The following is a 17,981-nucleotide window of genomic DNA, read 5'->3' as shown; positions in this document are numbered from 1 at the left end:
AAACAAATTTTCTTAATGACATTTCTTTTGCTGCTGCCTTTGTTGCTCAAACTCACCCATTACCATTGGGTCGGCAACATTTTGCTGCTCTGTGGGCGGCCGTAGAGGGAGTTATGGGAAATAAGACAGAATGAGAGTGCGATTTCTTTTTAATTGTCACACAAAGTATTAAGCGGAAGCTCGTACAAAGTTGATTAAGATAAAGTGTTTTATTCTGTGGTAATTATACTCTTCACGCTCACCATATATTATTTGCTTAATACCACAAAAAGCTAATGTTTATAATGCAACAAATATGGCTTAAATGGAAGATATTATGTCAAAAGAAACTATGTCACTGGAGTGATTAAGGGTAGCAGGATGAATGAGGGACACTTTGAAATAAGTGAGCAGGAATTACTTGGAAGGGATGTAGATTTTTAGCTTTGCAGTACAAAAGTTAAAACGCGTAATACAATTTAAGGCAGAATTTCAATGAACGCTATAATGAATGCATTTAAATTACACTGTGCAACAAAGTAAAACTCTTTCGAAAATAACAGGAATACTTTCACATTTTCAAAATTTTCAGGATATTATTAAAAAACTTTCTTACGGTAGATAGTATTGATGGGTAGAAACTCCAGTCCCTTCATGATTGACGTCGCACAGTGGGCCAAACGGCAAAAAAATTGGAAATAAGTCTACAACTTTTTATCTGTTGATCTTAGCGTTTCTAGGCATTTGTAGAGGAGGACATAAGCTTTCAGGAAATTACTGCCATGGGTCCATATATTTAATACAGGGTAAGATACAGGGTGTCAAATTTCAACACTTTTGACTACTCCAACCTTTTGGGGGCCATAAGTTTTGATTGACTGAATCGATTTGCACGATTTAGTACTCTAGAGAAAGAAATTGACGAGATCTAAAAAAACGCATAATTACCATGCCATCGGGTACCGTTAACGTTTTATGAACTGTTTAATTTTAAGAGTTTTTCAATAACTCCGTCAAATCAAAACTATAAACTTCAAATTTCACACAATTTGTGCCAGTGTATGTGCCAGTTTTTTGGACTTGAATTTAAGCTTGAAACGTCGTATCCAACAATTTAAAGTATGTCTCCCCATAGCAGCCAAAAGACCAAATAAAATCGATTATCATATATTTTCACTGTTAAAAAACAAGTACTAGGTCTCATTTTATTGCACTTGTTTGCAAGAAACTTTTTTCCTGTATCACTACTACTAGAAAAAAAAACAATCATAACAAGTAAAAGCGTGCAAAGTTCGGCCGGGCCGAATCTTATATACCCTCCACCATGGATCGCATTTGTCGAGTTCTTTTCCCGGCATATCTTCTTAGGCAAAAATGGATATTTGAAAAGATTTCCTCTGCTATTAGAGCGATATCCAGATAGGGTCCGGCTTTGACCACCATTAAATTATATGTTGGAGACCTGTGTAAAATGTCAGCTAATTCGAATAAGAATTGCGCCCTTTGGGGTCTCAAGAAGAAAATTGGAGAGATCGATTTATATAGGAGCTGTATCAGGTTATGAACCCATTTGAACCTTATTTGACACAGTTGTTGAAATTTCAGCCAAATCGGATAGGAATTGCGCCCTCTAGAAGCTTAAGAAGTAAAGACCCCAGATCAGTTTATATGACAGCTATTCAGGTTATGAACCGATTTGAACCATACTTGGCACAGTCGTTGGATATCATAACAAAATACCTCGTGCAAAATTTCAGTAAAATCGGATAAGAATTGCGCCCTCTAGACGCTCAAGAAGCCAAGACCCAAGAACGGTTTATACGGCAGCTATATGAGGTTATGAACCCATTTAAACCATACTCGGCACAGTTGTTGAATATCATAACAAAACACGTCGTGCAAAATTTCATTCCAATCGGATAAGAATTGCGCACTCTAGAGGCTCAAGAAGTCAAGACCCAAGATCGGTTTATATGACAGCTATATCAGGTTATGAACCGATTTGAACCATCATCGGCACAGTTGTTGGATATCATAACAAAATGCTACATGCAAAAATTCATTAAAATCGGATAAGAATTGCGCCCTCTGGAGGCTCAAGAAGTCAAGACCCAAGATCGGTTTATATGACAGCTATATCAGGTTATGAACAAATTTGAACCATACTTGGCACAGTCGTTTGATATCATAACAAAATACCTCGTGCAAAATTTCAGTAAAATCGGATAAGAATTGCGCCCTCTAGACGCTCAAGAAGCCAAGACCCAAGAACGGTTTATACGGCAGCTATATGAGGTTATGAACCCATTTAAACCATACTCGGCACAGTTGTTGAATATCATAACAAAACACGTCGTGCAAAATTTCATTCCAATCGGATAAGAATTGCGCACTCTAGAGGCTCAAGAAGTCAAGACCCAAGATCGGTTTATATGGCTGCTATATCAGGTTATGAACTGATTTGAACTATACTCGGCACATTTGTTGGATATCATAACAAAACACGTCGTGCAAAATTTCATTCCAGTCGGATAAGAATTGCGCACTCTAGGGGCTCAAGAAGTCAAGACCCAAGATCGGTTTATATGGCAGCTATATCAAAACATGGACCGATATAGCCCATTTACAATACCAACCGACCTACACTAATAAGAAGTATTTGTGCAAAATTTCCAGCGGCTAGCTTTACTCCTTCGGAAGTTAGCGTGCTTTCGACAGACAGACAGACGGACGGACGGACAGACGGACGGACATGGCTAGATCGACATAAAATGTCACGACGATCAAGAATATATATACTTTATGGGGTCTCAGACGAATATTTCGAATAGTTACAAACAGAATGACGAAATTAGTATACCCCCCATCTTATGGTGGAGGGTATAAAAAGAGTTGCTCTGCTATTAAAACGATATCAAGATATGGTCCACAATTAAGTTATGTTGTTGTGTAAAATTTCAGCCAATTCGTATAAGAATTGCGCCCATTGGGGCTCATGAAGTAAAATAGAGAGAACGATTTATATGGGATCTGTATCGATTCAGAACATAATAAACACGTTTGTTGATGGTCATGAGAGGATCCATCGTACAAAATTTCAGGCATATCGGATAATAATTGCGACCTCTAGGGGTAAAGAAGTCAAGATCCCAGATCGGTTTATATGGCAGCTATATCAGGTTATGAACCGATTTAAACCATACTTGGCACAGTTGTTGGGTATCATAACAAAACACGTCGTGCAAAATTTCATTCCAATCGGATAAGAATTGCGCACTCTAGAGGCTCAAGAAGTCAAGACCCAAGATCGGTTTATATGACAGCTATATCAGGTTATGAACCGATTTGAACCATCATCGGCACAGTTGTTGGATATCATAACAAAATGCTACATGCAAAAATTCATTAAAATCGGATAAGAATTGCGCCCTCTGGAGGCTCAAGAAGTCAAGACCCAAGATCGGTTTATATGACAGCTATATCAGGTTATGAACAAATTTGAACCATACTTGGCACAGTCGTTTGATATCATAACAAAATACCTCGTGCAAAATTTCAGTAAAATCGGATAAGAATTGCGCCCTCTAGACGCTCAAGAAGCCAAGACCCAAGAACGGTTTATACGGCAGCTATATGAGGTTATGAACCCATTTAAACCATACTCGGCACAGTTGTTGAATATCATAACAAAACACGTCGTGCAAAATTTCATTCCAATCGGATAAGAATTGCGCACTCTAGAGGCTCAAGAAGTCAAGACCCAAGATCGGTTTATATGGCTGCTATATCAGGTTATGAACTGATTTGAACTATACTCGGCACATTTGTTGGATATCATAACAAAACACGTCGTGCAAAATTTCATTCCAGTCGGATAAGAATTGCGCACTCTAGGGGCTCAAGAAGTCAAGACCCAAGATCGGTTTATATGGCAGCTATATCAAAACATGGACCGATATAGCCCATTTACAATACCAACCGACCTACACTAATAAGAAGTATTTGTGCAAAATTTCCAGCGGCTAGCTTTACTCCTTCGGAAGTTAGCGTGCTTTCGACAGACAGACAGACGGACGGACGGACAGACGGACGGACATGGCTAGATCGACATAAAATGTCACGACGATCAAGAATATATATACTTTATGGGGTCTCAGACGAATATTTCGAATAGTTACAAACAGAATGACGAAATTAGTATACCCCCCATCTTATGGTGGAGGGTATAAAAAGAGTTGCTCTGCTATTAAAACGATATCAAGATATGGTCCACAATTAAGTTATGTTGTTGTGTAAAATTTCAGCCAATTCGTATAAGAATTGCGCCCATTGGGGCTCATGAAGTAAAATAGAGAGAACGATTTATATGGGATCTGTATCGATTCAGAACATAATAAACACGTTTGTTGATGGTCATGAGAGGATCCATCGTACAAAATTTCAGGCATATCGGATAATAATTGCGACCTCTAGGGGTAAAGAAGTCAAGATCCCAGATCGGTTTATATGGCAGCTATATCAGGTTATGAACCGATTTAAACCATACTTGGCACAGTTGTTGGGTATCATAACAAAACACGTCGCGCGAAATTCCATTCCAATCGGATAAGAATTGCGCCCTCTAGAGGCTCAAGAAGTCAAGACCCAAGATCGGTCTATATGGCAGCTATATCAGGTTATGGACCGATTTGAACCATACTTGGCACAGTTGTTGGATATAGATCTCATATATATATATATATATATATATATATATATATATATATATATATATATATATATATATATATATATATATATATATATATATATATATATATATATATATATATATATATATATATATATATATATATATATATATGTATGAGATTTGTATCTAAATTAGAACTGATTTCTATGAAATTCACCAGTAGCAATTAAATTCACCGATTTCTATGAAATTCATTCATAAGAAAACCCTTCCTGCCGAATTTTTAGAGAATCGGTTAACAAATGACCATTTTATTGCATTATTACTCAAAATCGGACAAACATATATATGGGAGCTATATCCAAATCTGAATTGATTTTTTCCAAATTTTAATAGGCTTCGTCTATAGGCCGAAAGACATGCTTGTACCCAATTTTAATACGATCGGATAAAAACTGCAACCTTTACTCTGTACACAAATTAATATGGACAGACGGACATAGCTAAATCGAATCAGAAAGTGATTCTGAGTCGAGTGATTCAATGGGTCTATCTCTCTTCCTTCAGGCTGTTACAAACAAATGCACTAAGTTATAATACCCTGTACCACAGTAGTAGTGTAGAGCATGCAAATATTTTCAAATATTTTCCGATTTGACTGAAATTTTGTACAACGGCTTCTCCCATAACTTTCAATATACGTCCCAAATATCGTCTGAATCGGTCTATAGACTGATACAGATCCCCTATAAACTGATCTCCCTATTTTACTTCTTGAGCACCTCAAGGGCGCAATTCTTTTTCAAAATAGCTGAAATTTTACACAATGACTTCTACTATGGTCTCTTACATTCAATAACATAGCCCCTATAGCATAGCAGTTATTTTCTTTTTTCCTTTGTTTGCCTTAAAAAGATATCGGGAAAATAACTCGACAAATGCGATTTGGCCCGGCCAAATTTAGCACGCTTTTACTCGTTATACCTTACACCACTACTGTGGTACAGGGTATTGTAACTTAGAAAATTTGTTTGTAACACCCAGAAGAGAGATAGACTCATTGATAAGTATACCGATCGGCCCAGAATCACATTCTGATTCGATTTAGCAATGTCCGTGTCTCTGTCTATCTGTCCATGTTAATTTGTGTACAAAGTACAAATCGCAATTTTCATCCGATCGGCTTAAAATTTGACACAAGCATTTCCTTTGGCCTAGAGGCAAAGCCTATATAAATTCGAAAAAATCGGTTCAGATTTTGATATAGCTCCCATATATATCGTCGTCCGATTTGGACTAGTATTGGAATAATTTAGTCATTTGTTAACCGATTCACACGAAAATTGGCTCTCGGTATTTAATAGATATAGTTCCCATATATATATTCGTCTGATTTTAAATAATACTCAATAATTTAGTAATTTGTTAGCCGATCTTCAAAAAATTTAGCACAAAGGTTTCTCTTGTCACTCCTCTGATGATTGATGAATTTCTTAGAAATTTGTTTAGTTTTGGGTATAGCTCCCAGATATATGCATCTCCTTATTTTCGCTTTTAAGGTCTTTGCTAACGCATTTGTCAATCAATCTTCTTAAAATTTTACGCAACGGTTTACTCTATGGTTTCTACAATATGTACGGGTTTCGATCGAAATTCTACATTAAGCTAATTCTAAATTCAACGACTTAGCTGGCATATCCAATGTAGTGTAGGGTATCAAAAGGTCGGCTTCGTCCGACTTTAGCCCGTCATTACTTGTTATATATAAGACTAGCTGGACAGAGCCCTCTCCGCTTCGCCTTCTTCCACTATCTTATGTTAACGTTAGAGCCTTATGTAGCTATGGTGGTGAGATGGTCCCCCATATATCAGATTCTTGCTCTAGTCTCAAATACCTTACATTTGAACCCCATGCTGTCATTATTGGATTATAACTTCCCTTAGATATCACACCTAAAATAAGGATACCAGATTTCTGTATTTGAGTTGAGTCAGTATATATGTGTGGTTTAGGGAGATTTTATAAGGTGAGACGTCCTTGAAACACTTAACCATAAAACAGATATGAGATTTGAGCCATTTTTGCTATAATCGACAAATATGTCCTGTTTGAAGGGTATGTGGGGTGTGGCAGCCTCCCACCCACTTAGCCCTGAAAAATATCAGCATTGTGCCCTAGTCTCAAATTTCTTTTATTTGAGCCCAAATTGCTATTGGTTTAGGGGGAGTTTATGGGGTGAGACGAAACTAATCACTTGGCCTCAAAATTGGATATCAAATTCGTTTTCAACTATCAAATACCTATTATTTATTGCCATAGTAAACAAACATGTCTGGTTTGAAGAGAGTTTAGGGGGCGGACCCTGAAATAATATCAGCATCGCTAGAGCACAATTTTGTTTGAGCCCCATAATGTCAATCATTTTGAAGGTGGTTATTAAGATATTGAGGGCTAGGATTATAGTTTAGATTGTGGGTATGTAAGTTTGTTTATTCCTTTTAGACTCAAAAACGCCTGAACCAATTTTCGTGAAATTTTTACAGATTTTGGAGAGTGGTCTCAAAGGAACAATAGGCGATATAATTTTTTGATATCGGAAGAAGGGCGGACTCTCCCCCTCACCGCAAAAATACGACCATAAAATAAAAGTGGACAGATTGGGACAATATGGGACTCAAATGAAAGGTATTGAAGAGTAGACTAAGAATTTCATCCTAAAAATTGGGTCCAAGTAAATGGGGGCCACCCTGACCCCAAAACCCCCTAAAATAGGTTTATTGGACGATGACAATAAGGGACTCAAATGAAAAGTATTCTGGAGTAGATTGCGAATATGGTCAGGAAGGTGGAATAGGCTTTATAATTTGTGAATATTGGAAAGGGGCGAACACTTCCCCGTTACCCCAAAAACACCACTTAAAATCAAAAGTGGACCGATAGAGACAGTATGGGTGTGGAAGGATTGGAGAGTAGAATACGAATATGGTATTAAATATTTTGGTCAAGTATCCAAGGGATCTCCCAACCCCAAAAACTCCCCCAAACAGACATATCATTATAGGACTCAAATGAAATAAATTTGGTAGTAGACTTAGAATATGACATAAAAAATGAGTTCGAAGTAATTGGAGGTCGCCCCACCCCCAAAAAGGCCCCAAATGGACATATTATTTGATCATAGCTAGATGAGACTCCAATGAGAGGTATTTGGGAGCAGATTACGAAAATTAAATTAAACTTTGTGTCCAAGAATCTAGGTGGTGCTCTACCTTCTAAAATAGCCTCCAATAGGTTATTTGACCCATTAAAACAATGGGGGATAAAGTGATAGATTTTTTTGAATGGAGTGCATCATTCAAATTAGTGCTCAAGTAACCCCATATTGAGCTCATGATAATATGGGGTTAATCTACAAATCTGAAATCTTTATTCTGCTCATACATCGAGCGGACCACCTTACCACAAAACAGTTGATTAATCATAATGACTGAACAGGAAACTGTGTGATTTAATTCACTTGGGGACATAAATTAATGTAGGCCGCCATACCCACAAAGTTATGGCGTTCAGTGTGATAGGACGCCAAGGCCTTCTTTTCCCAAACAAGTCTAAACGACGTGTTGCTGGGCAACATTTTTTTATTCAAACATTTCTCATTGTTTTATTACTAAGAATTGTCCCCACTTCACCAAATATATAGACTCGCAAGTTAGTTCTTTACCACAGAGAATCGTTTAATACGGCAATTTGATTTGATTTAAAGAAGACAAAATGATTACTTTTTGATAGGTTGTTATATAGTCAGTTATAGACAACTACCACATGATGATCAATGCTATAGGCCCTAAGCCACTCCAAGCGAGTAGCACCACAAACAAAGGAAATCTATAGACTTATAACAATATGCTAAAAAAAAGCTCTAACAGATGGGAGAGATGTTAAATTTTCAGTCGTTTATATGTGATTCCGCAAGGGCCCAGGGCGACATGAAACGGAGAACTTTTAAGTTATTTTTATACCCTCCACCATAAGATGGGGGGTATACTAATTTCGTCATTCTGTTTGTAACTACTCGAAATATTCGTCTGAGACCCCATAAAGTATATATATTCTTGATCGTCGTGACATTTTATGTCGATCTAGCCATGTCCGTCCGTCTGTCCGTCCGTCCGTCCGTCCGTCCGTCCGTCCGTCCGTCCGTCCGTCCGTCCGTCCGTCCGTCCGTCCGTCCGTCTGTCTGTCGAAAGCACGCTAACTTCCGAAGGAGTAAAGCTAGCCGCTTGAAATTTTGCACAAATACTTCTTATTAGTGTAGGTCGGTTGGTATTGTAAATGGGCCATATCGGTCCATAACCTGATATAGCTGCCATATAAACCGATCTTGGGTCTTGACTTCTTGAGCCTCTAGAGTGCGCAATTCTTATCCGATTGGACAGAAATTCTGCACGACGTGTTTTGCTATGATATCCAATAACTGTGCCAAGTATAGTTCAAATCGGTCCATAACCTGATATAGCTGCCTTATAAACCGATCTTGAGCCTCTAGCGTGCGCAATTCTTATCCGATCAGAATGAAATTTTGCGCGACGTGTTTTGCTATAATATCCAACAACTGTGCTAAGTATGGTTCAAATCGGTCCATAACCTGATATAGCTGCCATATAAACCGATCTTGGGTCTTGACTTCTTGAGCCTCTAGAGTGCGCAATTCTTATCCGATTGGAATAAAATTTTGCACGACGTGTTTTGTTATTATATACAACAACTGTGCCAAGTATGGTTCAAATCGGTTCATAACCTGATATAGCTGCCATATAAACCGATCTTGGGTCTTGACTTCTTGAGCCTCTAGGGGGCGCAATTCTTATCCGAATTGAATGGAATTTCGCACGACGTCTTTTGTTATGATACCCAACAACTATGCCAAGTATGGTTGAAATCGGTCCATAACCTGATATAGCTGCCATATAAACCGATATTGGGTCTTGACTTCTTGAGCCTCTTGAGGGCACAATTCTTATCCGATTTGAATGAATTTTTGCACGAAGTATTTTGTTATGATATCCAACAACTGTGCCAAGTATGGTTGAAATCGGTCCTTAACCTGATATAGCTGTGATATAAACAGATCTGGGGATTTGACTTCTTGAGCTTCTAGAGGGCGCAATTCCTATCCGATTTGGCTGAAATTTTGCATGACGTATTTTATTTTTACTTTCAACAACTGTGTCAAATAAGGTTCAAATCGGTTCATAACCTGATATAGCTGCCATATAAACCGATCTGGGATCTTGACTTCTTGACCCCTAGAGGTCGCAATTATTATCCGATATGCCTGAAATTTTGTACGACGGATCCTCTCATGACCATCATCATACGTGTTTATTATGGTCTGAATCGGTCTATAGCCCGATACAGATCCCATATAAATCGTTCTCTCTATTTTACTTCGTGAGCCCCAATGGGCGCAATTCTTATACGAATTGGCTGAAATTTTACACAGGTCTCCAACATATAATTTAATTGTGGTCCGAACCGGTCCATATCTTGATATCGTTTTAATAGCAGAGCAACTCTTTTCTTATATCCTATTATACCCTCCACCATAAGATGGGGGGTATACTAATTTCGTCATTCTGTTTGTAACTACTCGAAATATTCGTCTGAGACCCCATAAAGTATATATATTCTTGATCGTCGTGACATTTTATGTCGATCTAGCCATGTCCGTCCGTCTGTCCGTCCGTCCGTCCGTCTGTCTGTCGAAAGCACGCTAACTTCCGAAGGAGTAAAGCTAGCCGCTTGAAATTTTGCACAAATACTTCTTATTAGTGTAGGTCGGTTGGTATTGTAAATGGGCCATATCGGTCCATGTTTTGATATAGCTGCCATATAAACCGATCTTGGGTCTTGACTTCTTGAGCCTCTAGAGTGCGCAATTCTTATCCGATTGGGATGAAATTTTGCATGACGTGTTTTGTTATGATATACAACAACTGTGCTAAATATGGTTCAAATCGGTCCATAACCTGATATAGCTGCCATATAAACCGATCTTGGGTCTTGACTTCTTGAGCCTCTAGAGTGCGCAATTCTTATCCGATTGAAATGAAATTTTGCACGACATGTTTTGTTATGATATCCAACAACTGGGCCAAGTATGGTTTAAATCGGTCCATAACCTGATATAGCTGCCATATAAACCGATCTGGGGTCTTGACTTCTTGAGCCTCTATAGTGCGCAATTCTTATCCGAATGGAATGGAATTTCGACCGACCTGTTTTGTTATGATACCCAACAACTGTGTCGAGTATGGTTTAAATCGGTCCATAACCGGATATAGCTGCCATATAAACCGATCTTGGGTCTTGACTTCTTGAGCCTCTAGAGGGCACAATTCTTATCCGATTTGAATGAATTTTTGCACGAAGTATTTCGTTATGATATCCAACAACTGTGCCAAGTATGGTTGAAATCGGTCCATAACCTAATATAGCTGTCATATAAACAGATCTGGGGATTTGACTTCTTGAGCTTTTAGAGGGCGCAATTCCTATCCGATTTGGCTGAAATTTTGCATGACGTATTTTATTTTTACTTTCAACAACTGTGTCAAATAAGGTTCAAATCGGTTCATAACCTGATATAGCTGCCATATAAACCGATCTGGGATCTTGACTTCTTGACCCCTAGAGGTCGCAATTATTATCCGATATGCCTGAAATTTTGTACGACGGATCCTCTCATGACCATCAACAAACGTGTTTATTATGGTCTGAATCGGTCTATAGCCCGATACAGATCCCATATAAATCGTTCTCTCTATTTTACTTCGGGAGCCCCAATGGGCGCAATTCTTATACGAATTGGCTGAAATTTTACACAGGTCTCCAACATATAATTTAATTGTGGTCCGAACCGGACCATGTCTTGTTATCGTTTTATTAGCAGAGCAACTCTTTTCTTATATCCTTTTTTGCCTAAGAAGAGATGCCGGGAAAAGAACTCGACAAATGCGATCCATGGTGGAGGGTATATAAGATTCGGCCCGGCCGAACTTAGCACGCTTTTACTTGTTAGTATTAAAGTCTATACCTTTACTTTTCCGATAACAGCACTAACATTTAAATTAACGGCATCTATTGGCCGTTTTCAATTGGATAAACTGAATGGAGAAGCCAACACGAACAGAGAGAGTGCAGAGTAAACAAAATTGATCATACAGCATTTATCTTTGTTATGACAACCTATCGGCCCTTTGAATAGAGAAATAATATATAGGAATTTAATTGCGGCTGTTTGCGGTATTATTTTTTAACTTTCTCACCCTAAAATGGGACTTAACAATTAGATAATGTCAACTTTTTTGAAAGTGGCTATCAAGATACTCAAGGCAACGGGTGTCATTCAGACCCACACTAATTAATTATTTTATGTATTGGTTATCTACACTCAAAATCATATTTCAAAGCTACCACTTGGGATACCACATTTTTACAGATCTATACCAATGTGTACTCTATTATCAAATTCCTTTTATTGCTGTCTTATTCTATCCTGATATACATGTCCTGCTGAACGGTAGGACGGCTGGTTGTGACTAAGATTCTTGATTCCTTTCGAACTCTACTGACATAGACCTTTTTTATACCCACCACCGAAGGATGGGGGTATATTCATTTTGTCATTCCGTTTGCAACACATCGAAATATCCATTTCCGACCCTATAAAGTATATATATCCTTGATCAGCGTAAAAATCTAAGACGATCTATACATGTCCGTCCGTCTGTCCGGCTGTCTGTTGAAATCACGCTACAGTCTTTAAAAATAGAGATATTGAGCAGGAATTTTGCACAGGTTCTTTTTTTGTCCATAAGCAGGTTAAGTTAAGTTAAGATTTTGATATAGCTGCTATATAGACTGATATCACGATTTAAAGTCTTGGTCCCATAAAATGCGCATTTATAATCCGATTTCACTGAAATTTGACACAGTGACTTATGTTAGACTTTTCGACATCTGTGTCGTATATGGTTCAGATCGGTTTATTTTTAGATATAGCTACTAAAAAGACCAATATTTTGTTATACACAATTGAACAATGAATTGTACTTTTTACTATTTAGTCCAAATCGGAACATATTTAGACGTAGACAACTTAAACAAAATTCTTATAACAGATGTGTATTCCCTGCAGTGTGGGTTTCAGGGTGGGGAGGCGCCTCAGATACCAAGAAATACATTTTTATATCAGACTAGCTGAACCGGGCCCGCTCCGCTGTGCCTTCTTCTACTTTATATGGAACAAAATTATCCTTTGAATATTTATTTTGGACAAAAAAAGAGCTTTTAGTGAAATGACATGCTACGAAAAATGTATATGAATATCGCTTGACTAACAATATAAATGCCTTTATCTGAATTCCATACCATCTTTATTGGACCACGAATTCGGTCGGAGGGTTAAATGCTATTCTAAAAAGGCTTCATATCGGCCCGATATTCTCATGATGTCCGATTTAGGAGTTACGGGGATGAGGTGGTCTCCTAAACACTTGGCCCTGAAAATATCAGCATCGTGCTCTTGTCGCAAATACCATTTATTTAGACCCCATATTGCCCCAAACGGGGGTTAGGTGGTCCCCTAGACATTTGGCCCTGAAAAAATATCAGCATCGTGCTCTTGTCGCAAATACCACTTATTTAGACCCCATATTGCCATTGGTTTAAGTAAAGAATATAGGATGGGGCGTCGCCCAAACACTTAGCCCCAAAATTGGTTATCAAATTAGTTTTCCAACTCAAATTCCTTTCATATGAGCCATATAATGGCATGATCGGCAAATTTTTACATTTTGGGGGATTTTTGGGGAAAGAGCGGTGCCCCAAATACATGGTCCCACAGTTGGATATTCGTATTTAACTCCAAAATACCTTTATTTGAGCCCAATATTGCGATGGTGAATAAATAATTGCTGTTTGTGGTCCATTTTGGGAAGGGGGTAGACCCCCAGAAAACTGGTCCCGAAAGTGGGTATCAATATCATATGAGCCCCACATTGACATGGTCGGTAAATATGCCCAATATAGGGATGGTTTTGGGGAGTGGGGTGGCCCCCAAACACTAAGCCCTAAAAAAATATCAGCTACGTGCTCTTTTCTCATGTATCCTATATATAATTTATTTGGACCCCATATTGGCATTGGCCTCGAAATTATAAATCAAATTCGTTTTTATACCCACCACCGACGGATGGGGGTATATTCATTTTGTCATTCCGTTTGCGACACATCGAAATATCCATTTCCGACCCTATAAAGTATATATATTCTTGATCAGCGTAAAAATCTAAGACGATTTAGACATGTCCGTCCGTCTGTCTGTCTGTCTGTTGAAATCACGCTACAGTCTTCAAAAATTGAGATATTGAGCTGAAATTTTGCACAGAGTCTTTTCTTGTTCATAAGCAGGTTAAGTTCGAAGATGAGCTATATCGGACAATATCTTGGTATAGCCCCCATATAGACCGATCCGCCGATTAAGGGTCTATAGCACATAAAAGCCACATTTTTTATCCGATTTTGCTGAAATTTGGGACAGTGAGTTGTATTAGGCCCTTCGACATCCTTCGTCAATTTGGCTCAGATCGGTCCAGACTTGGATATAGCTGCCATATAGACCGATCCTCAGATTTAGGGTCTTAGGCCCCTAAAAACCACATTTATTATTCGATTTTGTTCAAATTTGGGACAGTAAGTTGTGTAAGGCCCTTCGACATCCTTCTTAAATTTGGCTCAGATCGGTCCTGATTTGCATATAACTGCTATATAGACCGATCCTCCGATTTAGGGTCTTAGGCCCACAAAAGCCACATTTATCATCCGATTTTGCTGAAATTTGAAACAGTGAGTTACGTTAGGCTTCTCGACATCCTTCGTCAATTTGGCCCAGATCGGTCCAGATTTGGATATAGCTGCAATATAGACCGATCTCTCGATTTAAGGTTTTTTGCCCATAAAAGGCGCATTTATTATCCGATGTCGACGAAATTCGGGACAGTGAGTTATATTTGGCCCTTCGTTATCCTTCGACAATTTGGCTCAGATCGGTCCAGTTCGGGATATAGCTGTCATATAGACCGATCCTCCGATTTAGGGTCTTAGGCCCATAAAAGGAGCATTTATTGTCCGATGACGCCGAAATTTGGAACATTGAGTTAGGTTCAACCTCTTGACATATTTCTACACTATGGCACAGATCGGTAAAGATTTGGATATAGCTGCCATATATACCGATCTCTCGGTTTTAGGTTTTGGGGCCAGAAAAAGCTCAGTTATTGTTCGATGTCGCCGCAATTTGGGAGAGTAAGTTGTGTTGGGCCCTTCGACATCCTTCTTCAATTTCACTCATATCGATCAAGATTTGGATATAGCTGTTATATAGACCGATATCTCGATTTAAAGTTTTCGCCTCAAAAAAGATGCATTTATAATCGGATTTAACTGAAATTTGACACATTGACTTATGTTAGGCTTTTCGACATCCATGTTGTATATGGTTCAGATCGGTTTATTTTTACATGTAGCTAGTATACTTATTAGTATTTGGTCCAAATCGTAACCTATTTTAATATAACTGATATGGGACATAAGGTATGAAATTTTCACTGAATTTTGATGAAAAGTGGTTTACATATATACCCGAGGTGGTGGGTATCCAAAGTTCGGCCCGGCCGAACTAAACGCCGTTGTACTTGTTGTTTTTAGGTTACTATAAGAGTGCACACAAAATTTCGCTTAAATCGCACCATCCATCTCCGAGATCTGGCGTTTCTGAAAATTAGGGTAAGGGGGAGCGTCCGTTCCCCCTTCAGATATCAAAAAATGCATTACCCTATTTTCACCACGGGATCATTATGCATCTGTGAAACTTTCAAGAAAATCGGTTCAACCGTTTTTGAGTCTATGAGGAACACACAAACAAACAAACTGACAAACAAATACAAATTTATTTTTATACCCTCCACCATAAGATGGGGGGTATACTAATTTCGTCATTCTGATTGTAACTACTCGAAATATTCGTCTGAGACCCCATAAAGTATATATAATCTTGATCGTCGTGAAATTTTATATCGATCTAGCCATGTCCGTCCGTCCGTCTGTCTGTCGAAAGCACGCTAACTTCCGAAGGAGTAAAGCTAGCCACTTGAAATTTTGCACAAATACTTCTTATTAGTGTAGGTCGGTTGGTATTGTAAATGGGCCATATCGGTCCATGTTTTGATATAGCTGTCATATAAACCATCTTTGGTCTTGATTTCTTGAGCCTCTAGAGTGTGCAATTCTTATCCGATTGGGATGAAAATTTGCACGACGTGTTTTGTTATGATATTCAACAACTGTGCCAAGTATGGTTCAAATCGGTTCATAACCTGATATAGCTGCCATGTAAACCGGCCTTGGGTCTTGACTTCTTGAGCCTCTAGAGCGCGCAATTCTTATCCGATTGGAATGAAATTTTGCACGACGTGTTTTGTTACGATATTCAACAACTGTGCCAAGTATGGTTCAAATCGGTCCATAACCTGATATAGCTGTCATATAAATCGATCTTGGGTCTTGATTTCTTGAGCCTCAAGAGTGCGCAATTCTTATTCAATTTGAATGAATTTTGGCACGTAGTATTTTGTTATGATATCCAACAACTGTGCCAAATATGGCTCAAATCGGTTCATAACCTTATATAGCTGTCATATAAACAGATCTGGGGACTTGACTTCTTGAGCTTCTAGAGGGCTCAATTTCTATCCGATTTTGCTGAAATTTATTTATTTTATTCTTTTATTCTTACTTTTAACAACTATGTCAAATAAAGTACAAGTCGATTCATAACCTGATATAGCTGCCATATAAACCGGACCGGGGTCTTGACTTCTTGAGCCTCTAAAGGTCGCAATTATTATCCGATTTGCCTGAAATTTTGTACGACGGATTCTCTCATGACCATTAACATACATGTTTATTATGGTCTGAATTGGTCTATAGGCCGATACAGCTCCCATATAAATCGATCTCTCTATTTTACTTCTTGAGCCCACAAAGGGCGCAATTCTTATTCGAATTGGCTGACATTTTACACAGGTCTCCAACATATAATTTAATTGTGGTACAAACCGGACCATATCTTGATATCGCTCTAAAAGCAGAGCAAATCTTTTCTTATATCCTGTTTTGCCTAAGAAGAGATGCCGGGAAAAGAACTCGACAAATGCGATCCATGGTGGAGGGTATATAAGATTCGTCCCGGCCGAACTTAGCACGCTTTTACTTGTTATATATACGATTCTCCCTCTACTTTTAAATATGTACCTTAGATTTGATATCCATGTTGTCTCCACTGGTAAATATGCACTGCTCGGGGTTTTAGGTGGTAGGTAGACCCCTCAGATACCAGGGTATAAATTTTTATGTGAGATTTGTCCCTAAAATTTAAACCAATTTGTATTTTCGGGTACCATGCATACAATATTTCGCTTAAATCGGTGCTCCCATCTCCGATACCTGGCGCCCGATTTGCACTTAAATAGCAGTGGTAACCATAATTTTCAACCGATATGTACAAATTGTTTTGTTACCGATTTTAACATATATGCTAAGTTTCATCAAAATCGGTTCAGATTTGGATATAGCTCCCATATATATTTATCGCCGGATTTGCTCTTATATGGCCATAGTAACAACAATTTTCAAACGATCTGTTCGAAAAAAAATCCGCCCGACTTTAGCTTTTTCTTACTGGTTAAATTATGACGATAGCACGCCCCACTTCGCTTTCTTTGACTCTCTTATTTTATCTAAGCCCTATACTGGCACGCTCAGGAAATAAGTCCTTTTTGGGGGTGCTGGTATGGCCTTTCAGTTATTTCGCCCCAATGTGCATATCATATTAGTGCTTCTCCCAAAAAGCGTTCATTTTCGCCTTATATTGCTATGGTCGGTAAATATGTTCGGTATGGGGGTATTTTTGGGGGTGAGGTGATACCTCATACATCAGATTCGTGCTCTAGTCCCAAATACCAATATTTTTATTATTGGTTTATATCTCCATTTAGCGGGGTTTAGACTTGGCAGGACATAACGGTCGCTACTACAGACTTTAAGGGACATATCGGATGAACGATATATCGGAGGTATATCTAAATTTGGACCCAATTAAATGAAATTTAGCACACGTGCTAGGACGTTAAAAAAATACCTAACACGGAATTTATAAAGATCGAACCAAAATTGTGGCGACTCAGC

Source organism: Stomoxys calcitrans, chromosome 1, assembly GCF_963082655.1.
Source record: "Stomoxys calcitrans chromosome 1, idStoCalc2.1, whole genome shotgun sequence".
Lineage (NCBI taxonomy): Eukaryota > Metazoa > Arthropoda > Insecta > Diptera > Muscidae > Stomoxys > Stomoxys calcitrans.
This window is presented reverse-complemented; position numbering follows the sequence as displayed.